Genomic DNA, 13448 nt, shown 5'->3' with positions numbered 1-13448 from the left:
TAGGGCTGGAAGTACACTCAAAAAAATGGATTTTTGGCACTGTTCGTTTTACACAGATATGTTTTGTTAAAACAACACAAGTATATTTAGTTTTCCGCCAAAACACAATTGTATTGTGCTTAATCAACTTACCCCCGGTTTCACAGACAAGGCTTAAGCCTAGTCCTAGACTAAAATGCAAGTCTGAGTTGTTTCAAATGAAAGAAACTTGTACTGATTGATCTTAAAATGTATCAGTGCCTTTGTTTTGTCTCAAGATGCACACCAGTAATGTTTTTTTCTAAGGCATGTTTATAAAAATTACTTAAATGTCCTAATTGAACTATGGCCTAATCCTGGTTTAGGCTAAGCCCTGTCTATGAAACCAGGCCATAAAATGTTTCATTTTTAATTTTACTTAATTATCAATCGTTAAACTAACGTAAAGTGTTTAATTTTGTAATTAAAAAAAAAACGGAAGTGACGATTTCCAACGCATTTGATGACGGTGCGAAGGAGAGCAAGAGGTACCAGTCAGGTAAGAAAATCTAAAGTTTTTCTTGTGTTAAGTCAAAGTCTTTAATTGCTCTTAGAGTTTCTGTTTTGGGGTGCTTTTGTTTTGCAGTCTAGTATTGTGTAATCGGTTTACTGCACCATTAATAGATGATTTTGAGCGGTTGGGAGATGTCAAAGCGCACGACTCTCTGTAAGGTATTGACTTGAGTATATATATATATAAGTTACTTGGGCTGAAACAATTAGTCGACATTATCGACAACGTCGACGATAAAAAAAATTGTCGGCAAATGTTTTTGAGTAACGTTAGTTGTTTGATCTCGTATGCCTAATGTGAAAGTCTCCAATAATGCAGTTTGACCAGTGTGGCGCTGTAGCGCAAGATTGTAATACACGCTCCTGATTCAATTCAAAAGAAGAAGATAGCACTTCAGTTTGAGCAAACCGAGCCGATCCGAACCTTGGATGAATATGTAAATATATACTGCACGACTTGCTCTCAATAACTGCATAAACATAACAAAAACTAACCGCGATGTAAAAGCAGCTCTTAAGAACATATTTGATTACAGCGATGTGGATGTTTGCCCGAACTCTGAGGTTCTCCAGCCACTCCAGTAAAGAAAAGTCCAGTCACGTTTATTTATATAACAGTCCTTATGCAATAGATAGCTTTTCAATATTAAACATGAAAATACAGAGTCAGTGTCGCTAGAATTATAACTGGGTTTCCTGTTATAAAGCAGCTCTCCAGGGTGGAGCTAGCTAATCATACATTTATTTTATAATTGTGGGAAATATTTCATTAAAGTTTTAGTTCTGCGCTAGATCAAACCAAACTGTTCGTTTGTCAAAAAATATCATAACCCAATAAGGTATTTTAAGAGAGATTGTATTTATTAGTAAAATGTTTATCCAAAAATAAAACGTCCTATCACTTACCTTTACTTTTATTATACATATGGCCAGTGTTGGGGAGTAACTAGTTACATGTAACGGCGTTACGTAATTTAATTACAAAATTATTGTAACTGTAATTAGTTACAGTTACCAAGAAAAAATTAGTAATTAAATTACAGTTACTTATGAAATTTTTTACGATTACAAAGGGGATTACATTTGAATATTTACACACATCCACATACAGATTTAACTGATTTCTTTCCCAAATTGCACTGACTATTCTGAGACATACGCCCTAATAATTTTCGGGATGCGGAAATACAGTCTGGTTCGTAGAATCCAGTCTTAAAAACGGAATGCCTAACTCGGACGGAATATGCCACATTTTGGATGACTAAATCAAAAGTAGGTCAGTACACTTGAATCAAAACATGACATCGACTAGTGTCTGTGAATATAAAGCCCCACAAATGCAATATATGACTTGCACATTCTGCGTGTTGGAAATCAGGCGTGGACTGGACACCGGGAGAACCGGGACAATTCCCGGTGGCCTGGCAGATGATTTGGCCCTCTATTTTAATATTGTTATTGTATAATTGCACGCCGAATATACTAAAGCGATCATTTGCGAATCCGCCATTTGATTAAATATTACATTTCTAAAAAGTCATGAAGTTTTAGTCATGACTCGCGCAATCTCCGCGCCTCTGCCAAACGGTTTGGATCAGACTCAGAGTAATCAATGCGAGAGAGAGAGAGAGAGAGAGAGAGAGAGAGAGAAAGAGAGAGAGAGAGAGAGAGAGAGAGAATAGAGTGGAGTGTGGAAGCGCACAGCTGGAGCAGAGAAGCAGATCTACTGTTCAGGGTTTCAGGTCAGTTTCATCTGTAAAGATGCTTTTTTGTCTTTGTTTTTTTATTTATTTAATCAAGCAGCAGCACGTTGCTCATCAGTCATCACTCAAAATACTATATAAAGGACATCATTATTATCTGTTGTAATGTTACAGTAGTAATTTAGCTGAAAAACATTTTTTTAATAGGTTTAGGGGGAGCTACGACAGACAACACAACCCTTACGAAAATTAACATTTTAATATTTAACTATAAATCCAAAGAAAAGGGTTACTATTGTTTAACTGTGGTAACCAAAAATGTAAAATTATTTTAGAAATGTATTTATTTAAAAATAAATACAAATCGATTTGCAAAAAAAAACAAAAAAAAACAAGGTTATTTTACTTTTATATAGGCTAATAAAAGCATGTTTAACTTTTGTAAGGGAAAAACATGACTCGTGTACAGTATTAGGATTTTTCTATAAAGATATTGTAGTATTGTAGAGTATTGTATTGTAAAGTATAGTTTTGTTCAATCTTGAGTATTAAAGTCATGAGAGAGATGGATAACAGGGCAAAATAAAGAGACTGAAGAGAAAAATGGAAGTGAAGGTGCTGTTCAGGAGAGAACTTTTAATTATTTTGCATGTCCCCAAATTAAAGATTTAAACCTTTTTTATGTCAGGTCCATACAAAAAATAGTTTTGTCCATGATTTTGTTTGTATGAGTTAGAATTCCCCAGTCTGATTTTTTTCCCAGTCCGCCCCTCCTGTAAATTAATGGCAAAGACATGGTTTCATTTACTACACATAGGCCTACTGAAGCTCGCAGTGTTTTCAACCTCTGCTGCCTCAATATAGGAGTACACGAGCACATAAACATAATTTCTAGAACTGCTCTGTGTCACTTCATGTGCATTTTACTTATTTTGAGAAAACCATCATCATATACAAAGAGACAGCAGTTTAAAAAAACACCAATGTTTCAGGAGTTAATTACACAGAATACGACACATGCTTATTAGATAACTGTATAAGTTGATGTATATGCTTTTATTTATTATTCTTTAATTTTCACAAATTTAGAAAAGTAATAAAAAAGTACTCAAAAGTAATTAGTTACATTACTTTAATAAAGTAATTGAAAAAGTTACACTACTATTACATTTTAAACAGGGTAACTTGTAATCTGTAACCTATTACATTTCCAAAGTAACCTTCCCAACACTGCATATGGCTTACAATAAGAGATGTTAAGAGGCAGAATGATTTGTCATTCAGCTACTTCCTCCTATAGCTAATCAAATGGCGAATAGGAGTTTCTCTCTTATCTCATTTTGTGTGCAAAATATATTTATTTATTTGTATAAATTAATTGTATACTAGTAATAGATAATGACTTTCAAAAGCGGAAGTAATTCCGCATTTGAACATGGCGGGGTGGTCATACAATGACTTTAAACCGGACACTACTCTGAGCTATTCACATTATACAAATGCTCCAGATATGTAATCAGGTTCACCCTTTTGGGATGGTAAACATGACACTATTCATCACTCACACAAATAAATCACTTAATATTTTGATAATTGAATTGGTTTTTGCTGTTAAACCGTTTTTTTTTTGTAACACATTGCACTTCATGTGTTTACAGATTTGTGCAGAATTTGAGACATCCAGAATTACCATAGGCCCATTAGAATCAACAGTCTTTGCCAAACTGGATCCGCACTACAGAACTTATGAAGATGTTTGCATACTGAAGAAGAGTGCTTGGACAAATACTGAAACCCTCTTGGTGCCCACTACACGGGTAAGAACAACTGCACTCAACACAACCTTGTATTAAAACATTATTCTCTCACTGGCCACTGGGAATTGACAAAAAAAGACAGATAGATTAAGATTAGGTTTATTAATACAATAAATACAAAATATGTGGTATTACTATAAACTGACAGATTATGAATGAATTTGCCTCCCAAAAACAATTCATTTTGATGCAAGGCAGGGGTGTCCAGACCTGCTCTAGGAAAGCCAGTGTTCTGTGGAGTTTAGCTCTAACTCACCTGCCTGGAACTTCTAGTAATACTTTATTGTTTTAAAATTCCCAAGAACCTTGATTAGCTGGTTCAGGTGTGTTTAACTGGCTAGGTCACCCAAAAATAAACATGTCATTAATTACTAGGGCTGTCACTCTTTTAGTTCGAAAATCGATTGCACAATCGATCTGACCAACCAAAAAAAGTTTCGAAAATGAAAATAGGGAATCGATTTTAACCAAATATGTACACTATTCATTTGAAAATAATTAAACAATTAAAAATATAGATGTAACAAAACTCACAAACAAGCAGAAAAAGAAAATAAAGAATTCCGAAAGTGCAGTATGCGTTGCGAAAGCTAGACAAAAAATACCAGCAATTTTACGCGCCTATAAGACCCAGTGACGTCGAAAACGACCTCTTATGGTGCGTTCACACCAAACGCGAATAGAGCGTCTGGAGGTCTCGCGGCGCGGTAGACGCGAATTCGCCTCATTAGCGCTTCTAGTTACAGGAGATTCTGAGTTATGATATAGCAGGCTGACAGTGACCGGCTTCTGTGGTGGAGAATTGCGCAGCTGTACCTGAGTGTCCCTGGGACATCAGTGCGGTCGGAGCACATCTTCTCAACAGCTGGACATATAGTGAATAAAAAACGCTCTGCTCTGGACACATGGCCTGTTCTCAAGTCCATTTAAAGTTAAATTTTTTTGAACAGTTGTTTGAAATGGATTGAATCATTATTTAAAATAATCTTGGAGATTTTTTAATTGCCTAAATCATAAATGCAGCCGGGTTGAAGCCTGCACTGATGTTTTTCTTTTGTCATGGAAGCCGTCCCCTCTGCACATATATTTTTTGCTGTTTGTTATTCTGCACGAAACTTCATGCCAATAAATAAGAAATATTGCTGCCTTGTGCGTTTCCAGCACTCTCTTTACGTTCGCCTGTTATTTGACGTTGAAAAAGGAAACGTCTTTTTTTTTTGACATGGAAAATCGATTTTACAATCGATTCAATGAACACTTATGTCTTAAAAATCGAAAATTATTTTTTTCACAAAACTGACAGCCCTATTAATTACTCACCCTCATGTAGATGTAGTCTGAGCATGCGGACGCACTTCCGGAAAAAAATTGGCCGAAAAAAAGGCCAAAGACCGGCCGATTTCCTATCGCATATTTTATGCAAAAACCGTCCGGTTTCCGATTGATGGCGGGTCAATCGTTGCATCCCTAATATTTTTATGAAAATGCGAGAGATTTCTGAACCTCCATAAAGGCTGCAATGCAACTGAAATGTTCCCAGAGTCATGGTAAGGACATCAGTAAAACAGTTCATGTGACATCAATGCTTCAACCACACTTTTACAAAGCTACAAGAATAAGTTTTTTGTGCAAAAAAAAACAAATTCCATTTTTCCAAATTCCACGCCGCTGCATAAAATGGCTGCCCACTGCTCCGGGTGTGTGTGTGTGTGTGTGTGTGTTCACTGCTCTGTGTGTGTGCATTTCGGATGGGTTAAATGCAGAGCACAAATTCTGAGTATGGGTCACCATACTTGGCTGAATGTCACTTCACTCATTAATGGTGGAAGATGCGATTTGGAAAAGAATTGTTGAATAAAGTCGCTGTTTTGGTTTTGTTTGCACAAAAAAGTATTCTTGTAGCTTTGTAAAATTATGGTTGAACCACTGATGTCACATGACTGTTTTACTAATGTCTTTACTATGTTTCTGGGTCTGGGAACATTCCAGTTCTGTTGCTTACCGTGCAGGGTCCAGATGTGTCTACCATTTTCTGCTTGCCTGTATTTCCCATAAGGAGATGAATGACTGACTTTTTTTTCATGTAATTTTAGGGGGGAAAAAAACAAAGGCTAAATTCGGTTGTTTTCATCTTCAGACTAATGAAATTGAAGTATCCAAATGAAGACCCTAGCAGTATGGAGTATATGGTGAGTTCAAGGTTAATAAATTATTTGTTAAAGGTAATACACAAGAATTTGAGTTCTCCATGCTTTTAAATACTTCTAGGACACAGACGTTGGCAGCAATCAGGAGGTGATCCAGAAGACTCGTGGGAATCTATTTGAAGCTGCATCATTGAAGACAGTCCAGCAGAAGTTGGAGTTTTAAAGGATAAAGTTCTTCAGGACCTAGCAGTTTACAGTCTGCAAAACCATGTTTCTGGGAACGATATATGGACTGAACTTGAGCTACCCTCCTGAACTCAGGTACACATTTGGAATACTGAAGAAGTTATTTCTGGAGCCAGTTCCTGTTCCTGGATTAAGGTTTGATTGGTTACCCATGAATGCCAATTAGAAAATGAGTAGTTTGATATTTCTGCTATTTTGTGTAATTTTTTTGGAATTCTGTAATGTGGTTTAAACTGTATTTACTGTAACTGTGTAATTATTTATTGCTTGTTTAACAAATACACTTTGATCATTTGTGACATCTTGTCTTTTGACTCATTACAAGACAAATCACACAAAAAATGCTTTGTTGAAGTGACTAACTTTAAATAGAAAATATTTAGTTAAAGTAACTAGAACTAATTGTGTGGAACCACTGTCCATAATTGAAATAAGTAATTTGAAACAAACCTCCTTATGTTGATAGAGTGAAACAAAATTGGCTAGATTGTAATAAACCAAAACATGTTCAGTTAACTTAACCGGTTTAAGTTGAAGCAAAGTGAATAAATTGATTTGGTTGGACATTACTATTTCACATAGATTCTACCTCATTCACTTGTGTTGTCACAACACAAGGTGTTTGCATAGATTCAACAAATTCCATTAATGTTATCAAAACACAATTTGGTTGTGTGGAACCACTGTCCATAATTGACTTAAGTAAGTTTAAAGAGTAATTTTTTGGAGTGTAGCTCTAGCTCTTTGGATCCAGTCAGAGCGACTCTGGATCCAGTGCCACAAAGATGTGGGAGAAGTAATCAAACAGACGATTAACACTATTAACAGCAATTATTATATAATGCAGTCACACTAATAGCAAAATTTGATAGTTCTGTATGCTGTTTCAGGGTTTGCATCATCTGGGGTCATGAGAGGTTGGCATCGTCTCTTCTCAGGAGTTCTGGATCCGGACCGGAGCTTGTGTAAATCCTAAATTCCACGGGATGTAAATCCTTTGGCAAAACAGAGAAACAAATATAGACATACCGTATTTTTCGGACTATAAGTTGCACCCGAGTATAAGTCGCATCAGTCCAAAAATATGTCATGATGAGGAAAAAACATATATAAGTCGCACTGGACTATAAGTCGCATTCATTTAGAACCAAGAACCAAGAGAAAACATTACCATCTACAGCCGCGAGAGGGCGCTCTATGTTTTCAGTGTAGACTACAGGAGCAGTGAGCAGCATAGAGCGCCCTCTCGCGGCTGTAGACGGTAATGTTTTCTATTGGTTCATTTGTCTTAGTTCATTTCTCTTGGTTCATGTCAAATTAATTTTGATAAATAAGTCGCACCTTACTATAAGTAGCAGGACCAGCTAAACTATGAAAAAAAGTGCGACTTATAGTCCGGAAAATACGGTAATATGGGGGAATATTATCATAATATATTCGAATAGAACAAACGTCTGAAGCCATAAGAGAAACATACAAAATGTACAGAGCAGGGGGATGTGAGGACTGGAATTGATAACCACTGCTCTACATTGCTAAAAACTCAATCATCAGTGGCAAATCTTTTACATATGTAAACATACTTACAGACTGTGAGTCAGAACAGCTGGCATTATAGACTTTTCTCCCAGGTTTAGGAAACATAAAATGTGCTGCACACATCTGAATATTTGGGAATAGCTGTTCATGAACAGTGTTGTAAATTCAACTGAACCACTGATTTCTAGTTGTGTCCTCTTTTGGAAGGCCAAACAAAGTATTTTCGCTTTCACAACAAAACTGCATCTCCACAACATGGCGCCAGTGGCAACAGCAATAATTAAAGATTACACCTTCTTTCTTTGCAGGAACATTTGGCCAGCATTATGCAAATCTTCCCACATCATGAATGAGGCAATTTAGGAGGCCATGGACGAGTCTTAACTTTTATAAAGAATATCTCTTTGGGTTTGAGACTTTAGTCTTTGCAACTTTACAGATCTTCTTTAATCACAAAAAGTTTGTAACACTCCAAAGAGAAAGGAAAACTTGAAATCGTATCATAGGACCCCTTTAAAAAATTGCATTTTATATCGAAAAGAAAAACCATGTATACTCTGATGTGCAAAGCCATCAGAACTGAACCAAACTGAAAACTTTGTTTAAAAAAACAAGGTATGTTTTGAACCATGGGGTAACTGTATTCTTGCCTCCCTAATAGACAGACACTCATGTTGGCATTCATCAAACCCTGCAGTGTAAACTTCCACACAGATTAAATCATCATCCTAGTTCACGTTTTTATATACATACCCAGTTTATCTTCTTACCACCACACAAGCTTCTTGATGAGGCTAATATCCAAGCGCATGTGCCGTCAAAGCAGAGGAAATGAGCTAAAATCAAACGTGGAGACGTATGAGCTCGCAGGCCTGGAACATTTCCCATTCACTTTTATCCAGAGGAGTGTGGTGAACACTTCCTCGTGACCTGAGTGTCGCAGTGTTTGTCAGACGTTCAGCCCGGAGATAAGCCATCATCATTAGACAGCGTACAGATGCAATCAAAGCCAAATGCCGCACACAGATGGACAAACGAGATTCGCCGGAGGTGTCTGTTTCTAATTTAAGCTTGACGAGAATCTGAGGATCATGCATATTAAAATAAAGAGACAGAATAGTTGTGTTTCGGTTTTATTTGGTACCCAAATTAAATCCAAATGTAGCTGGCCCAACACATGCCACTTTTTCAACACAATAAGGGCTGAATTGAATGTTTCAGCACCTCTCTTTTCAGAATCCCTGATCAGTATGACCAAATACAATGGTGACAAGCTGCCTTCATGTATGTATCCATCTTTAAGGTTCAAAGGACAGTTTAATTTTTATATACTGTATGTTGCATTCATATAAAAAGAAAGTGAAAGCCAATTTGACACTTGAGTGGAAAAGAAAAATGAAAGTAAGAAACAGACCTGGGCCCTCATTTATCAACAGTGCGTAGAAAAGGTTCTATATTTTGTCCAATGAATGAAATTTAGAATGTGCCTAAGTACAAGAAAATCCGCATTTATCAAACGTGCGCACGCAGTTCTTACGCACATGAGTAAGCAATCATTGTTGATAAATACCACATGTACGTAAGTACCATGCTCGTTCACATTCATGGTCATTAGCATTCGGAAACGCCTCCAATTAACCATATATGGTGACAACACTTCCCTTTAAAAATTACGTGATTGTGTTTTTTCCTCACTGTAATAATATGGCAACGAGAGCAAAAAAGAGGAACTTCACAAACACAGAATTAGAGATACTTGTAAATGAAGTTGAATCCAACCAACAGATATTGTTTAGTTCATTCACTGCAGGAGGAATTACAAATAAAAGAAAAAATGCTACATGGGAGAATGCCATCAATGCAGTTAATTCCGTTGGGTCTGAGGAGAGAACTGTCCCAAAAATAAAAATAAATGGTTTGATATTAAAGTATTGGCTAAAAAACGTGTCACAGCACACAGACGAGAAATGTCCGCAACTGGAGGAGGACAGACAACAACGGAACTTTCCCCATTGGACAACCGCATAGCCTGCATCATCGGAGACACGGCTCTGTCCGGGATTGCTAAGGACGGTGACACTGATGCTCTTGCGAGAGAACAAACCGGGCCACCTAACACCCAAAGTGCAGGTAAAATAAACCAACTGGAATAGGATATTGTGTTTGCATACATTTTATTTCAATTTGTAAACTTTTAATTAAATCATTCATAGGATAAACTCAAATTAATGTGAACATGTGTTTCCTTAATAGCGACACCCGTTGAGCCTGAGGAGCTTGAGGAGCCGGGCCCATCCACTGCCCCTTCCATGCGCCGTGCGCCAAGAGTGCTGAGTGAGGCGGTGCTACAAAATCAAAAGGAAACAACAAAATCCATTAATGACCTAAAGGATCAACTGAGCAACATAACGAATGTATTGATTCAAATCAACGAGTCTCTGAAACAGATTGCCTCTTGCGCAAATACAATTGCTAATAAACCATAAACCGCTGACTAATGTGATTTCAGTTATTTGTTTCCAAGAAGCTGCAAAACACAAAATGAAATCGCTGTAATGTTTCTGCACTCGACCAATGGCCAGACTTACCTAAAATGTCTGTATGATCCTGTCTTGATCCTCTGAATGCCAGCGGCATTAGGAGGTGGCAGGGGCACTGCATCGGGCATAGGGCCTTCTGGTCCTGCAGAGGGATGCCCTGTCTGATGGCCAAGTTGTGTAGCACACTGCAAGCCATTATGATTTTGCATGCTTTTTCTGGCTGATACTGCAGTGTCCCTCCCGTGCTTGACAGACACAGCCATTGCCCTTTCAGCAGGCCTATTGCGCGCTCAACTGTGCTCCTTGAGCGCGCATGGGCACGGTTGTACGCCTGTTCCTGCTCGGTCCTCGGGTTGGTTAGGGGGGTCATAAGCCATGGCTTTAGCGGGTAACCTTGATCACCTAATGATGAAATAGTTTTAAGTAATTGTACATAGCCCTACACTAGCATTTTAAACATGTTGTAGCCTTAAATTCACCAATGAGCCAGCCATCCTCAACAGCGCCTTCTTGGAGACGCACACCCACAGAGTTATTCTGCAGAACGAACGAGTCGTGTGTTCCCCGAGGCCACCGCGCAACGACGTTTAATAACAACAAATTTGCATCACAAATTATTTGCATGTTAACAGAATGAAACCCTTTTCTATTTACATAATTAAATTCGTTGGTTGAGGGTGCTTTTATGGCGATGTGGGTGCAGTCTATAGCTCCAATTATGTTTGGGAATCTAGCAATGGCATGAAAGTCCCGTTTTATTGCGGATTGTTGAGGATTTCGATAAGGGAACTGGATGCAGGTTGGGGCCAAGGAAATAATTGCATCCAACACTGCCGGCATGATCCTACTCACTGATGGCTGGGATATAGGCTACCACATATGTCTCCAACCTCACGCTGAAATGTGCCAGTAGCTAAAAATCCAAGGGTGGACAGGAGTTGGATGTGCACGGGAATGGCTTTCGAGCGATTTGTTTCTCTCTCCAACACTGGTCCTAAATCACGACACAAATCCAGCAGTACATTTTTGGGAAAGCGGTACCTACTTAGAAGCCACTCTGTGCTCTCGCCAAGCAGATCAGCGCGATCTTGGAAAACGCGCTCTCTGCAGAGCGCATTGTTTGCCAAGTCTTCCAATAACGCAAGATAAGCCATTGCACTGAGACAAATATATTTCACATCTGTCTTTTATAGGGTTTGACACCAATTAAGCATCGTGTTTAAAACTAGACAAATTATAAATTGAGTGTTTTAAAGGAAACACAGGACATATGTGGATTGCTTAATGCTTACTGTGACACTTTTAAATGCTTTTTATGTGTAGTGTCGCTATTCTACCACTAGATTATCTGCGTAAGCATGCTCAGAGGTGTGCTTATATTTACACACATTTCTACGTATAAGTACAACTTGGTGAATCCCACACTTTGCGTGAAATTGTTCTTACGCACTCACTACGCACAAATCTGAAAGTGACTGAAAGTGAAAGTGACTTGACATTCAGCCAAGTATGGTGACCCATACTCAGAATTTGTGCTCTGCATTTAACCCATCCGAAGTGCACACACACAGAGCAGTGAACACACACACACACTGTGAACACACACCCGGAGCAGTGGGCAGCCATTTATGCTGCGGCGCCCGGGGAGCAGTTGGGGGTTCAATACCTTGCTCAAGGGCACCTAAGTCGTGGTATTGAAGGTGGAGAGAGAACTGTACATGCACTCCCTCCACCCACAATTCCTGCCGGCCCGGGACTCGAACTCACAACCTTTCGATTGGGAGTCCGACTCTCTAACCATTAGGCCACGACTTCCCCTGTCCGTACGCACCATTGTTAAATGAGGGCCCTGGACAGAAAAAAAACATGATGTTCTCATCATTTCATTATCATCTGATCAACTAAAATGTAGAACCCCCACCCCCCCACCCCCGCCAACACCAGGATGGATAAGCAACCAAATTGACACAAAAGAGGAACATGTGATGCCGATACCAATTCCGAACTGGACTCAGACATCGGTGCCTGAACCTTGGAAACACCTGGCAGATCAAAATCTTAAGCACTTTGAACAGATGCATTCATGGCACATTGTATTCATACGGTTGCAATTAGATGTAACAGGAGCTTAAGTGGGCCATCTGTAAGAAATATAATGAGCCTGGTTTAGACAAGCATTTGGATCAAATTCCAACTTGGATTACAATGCAATCAGGGTTGTAAACTATTGTAAATGTGATTCATTGAATTCATTAGAGTGACACATTTGCACAAAGGGAAAAAGTGAACGGGAAGTTTCTTGAAATGCTACGAGATGGCCTTTAATCCCTTAATGTGATTTTGTATCTCAAAATTTAGATGCAATCTGTGATCTTTAGACATGTCAGGATTTTCCAGAGAATTGATTTATGTAATATGGACTGAAATAAGAGCATTAAAAACAAAATCGAATCATGCATAAGGGTATGATTTGGGTTTTAATGCAATCGTATTTGAGTAAGCTTTGCATGTTATTCTCTTTAACTCACCAAAATTTGCCAGAACCTCGTACTACTCTGATGAGTTTGATACTTAGAAAGAAAAGATTGTGTTCAGTACGGCTTCTCTGAAAACCAGCAGGACACATCTGGACTATATTAGGTTTTCGTTCCAATAATTGATGGTCTCAGGACTTTAGTTAAATAGGTTTTTGGTTGAATACAGTTTAGAGTGGAACTATAATCTGCAAGTGACCTGTGATTACAATTCTCTGTAATAATTGTATGACCTAATAAGAAAACAAATCATTGACAAAACAATGAAATGGCATTAACTGCACAGTGAATGTTGTGAGATCTCTCTGCCACTTCAATATTGGCTGCAGGAATTTTTTGGGGTCGAGTATTTTCCAGTGAACCCACTGCTGAAGCACTCTCAAAGAGAAAA

At 38.3% G+C, this 13448-nt stretch overlaps 1 long non-coding RNA gene across 1 annotated transcript; it reads left to right on the top strand.

The window, feature by feature from the left end:
• The first annotated feature begins 857 nt into the window (after positions 1-857).
• LOC132124517 (uncharacterized) lies at positions 858-6610 on the top strand. Its single transcript, XR_009426775.1, has 4 exons — positions 858-968; positions 3893-4051; positions 4246-4323; positions 6189-6610. It is a non-coding gene; the product is annotated as an uncharacterized LOC132124517 (long non-coding RNA).
• The last annotated feature ends 6838 nt before the right edge of the window (positions 6611-13448 follow it).

The sequence above is a fragment of the Carassius carassius genome, chromosome 42 (genome assembly GCF_963082965.1).
Source record: "Carassius carassius chromosome 42, fCarCar2.1, whole genome shotgun sequence".
Lineage (NCBI taxonomy): Eukaryota > Metazoa > Chordata > Actinopteri > Cypriniformes > Cyprinidae > Carassius > Carassius carassius.
This window is presented reverse-complemented; position numbering and strand designations above follow the sequence as displayed.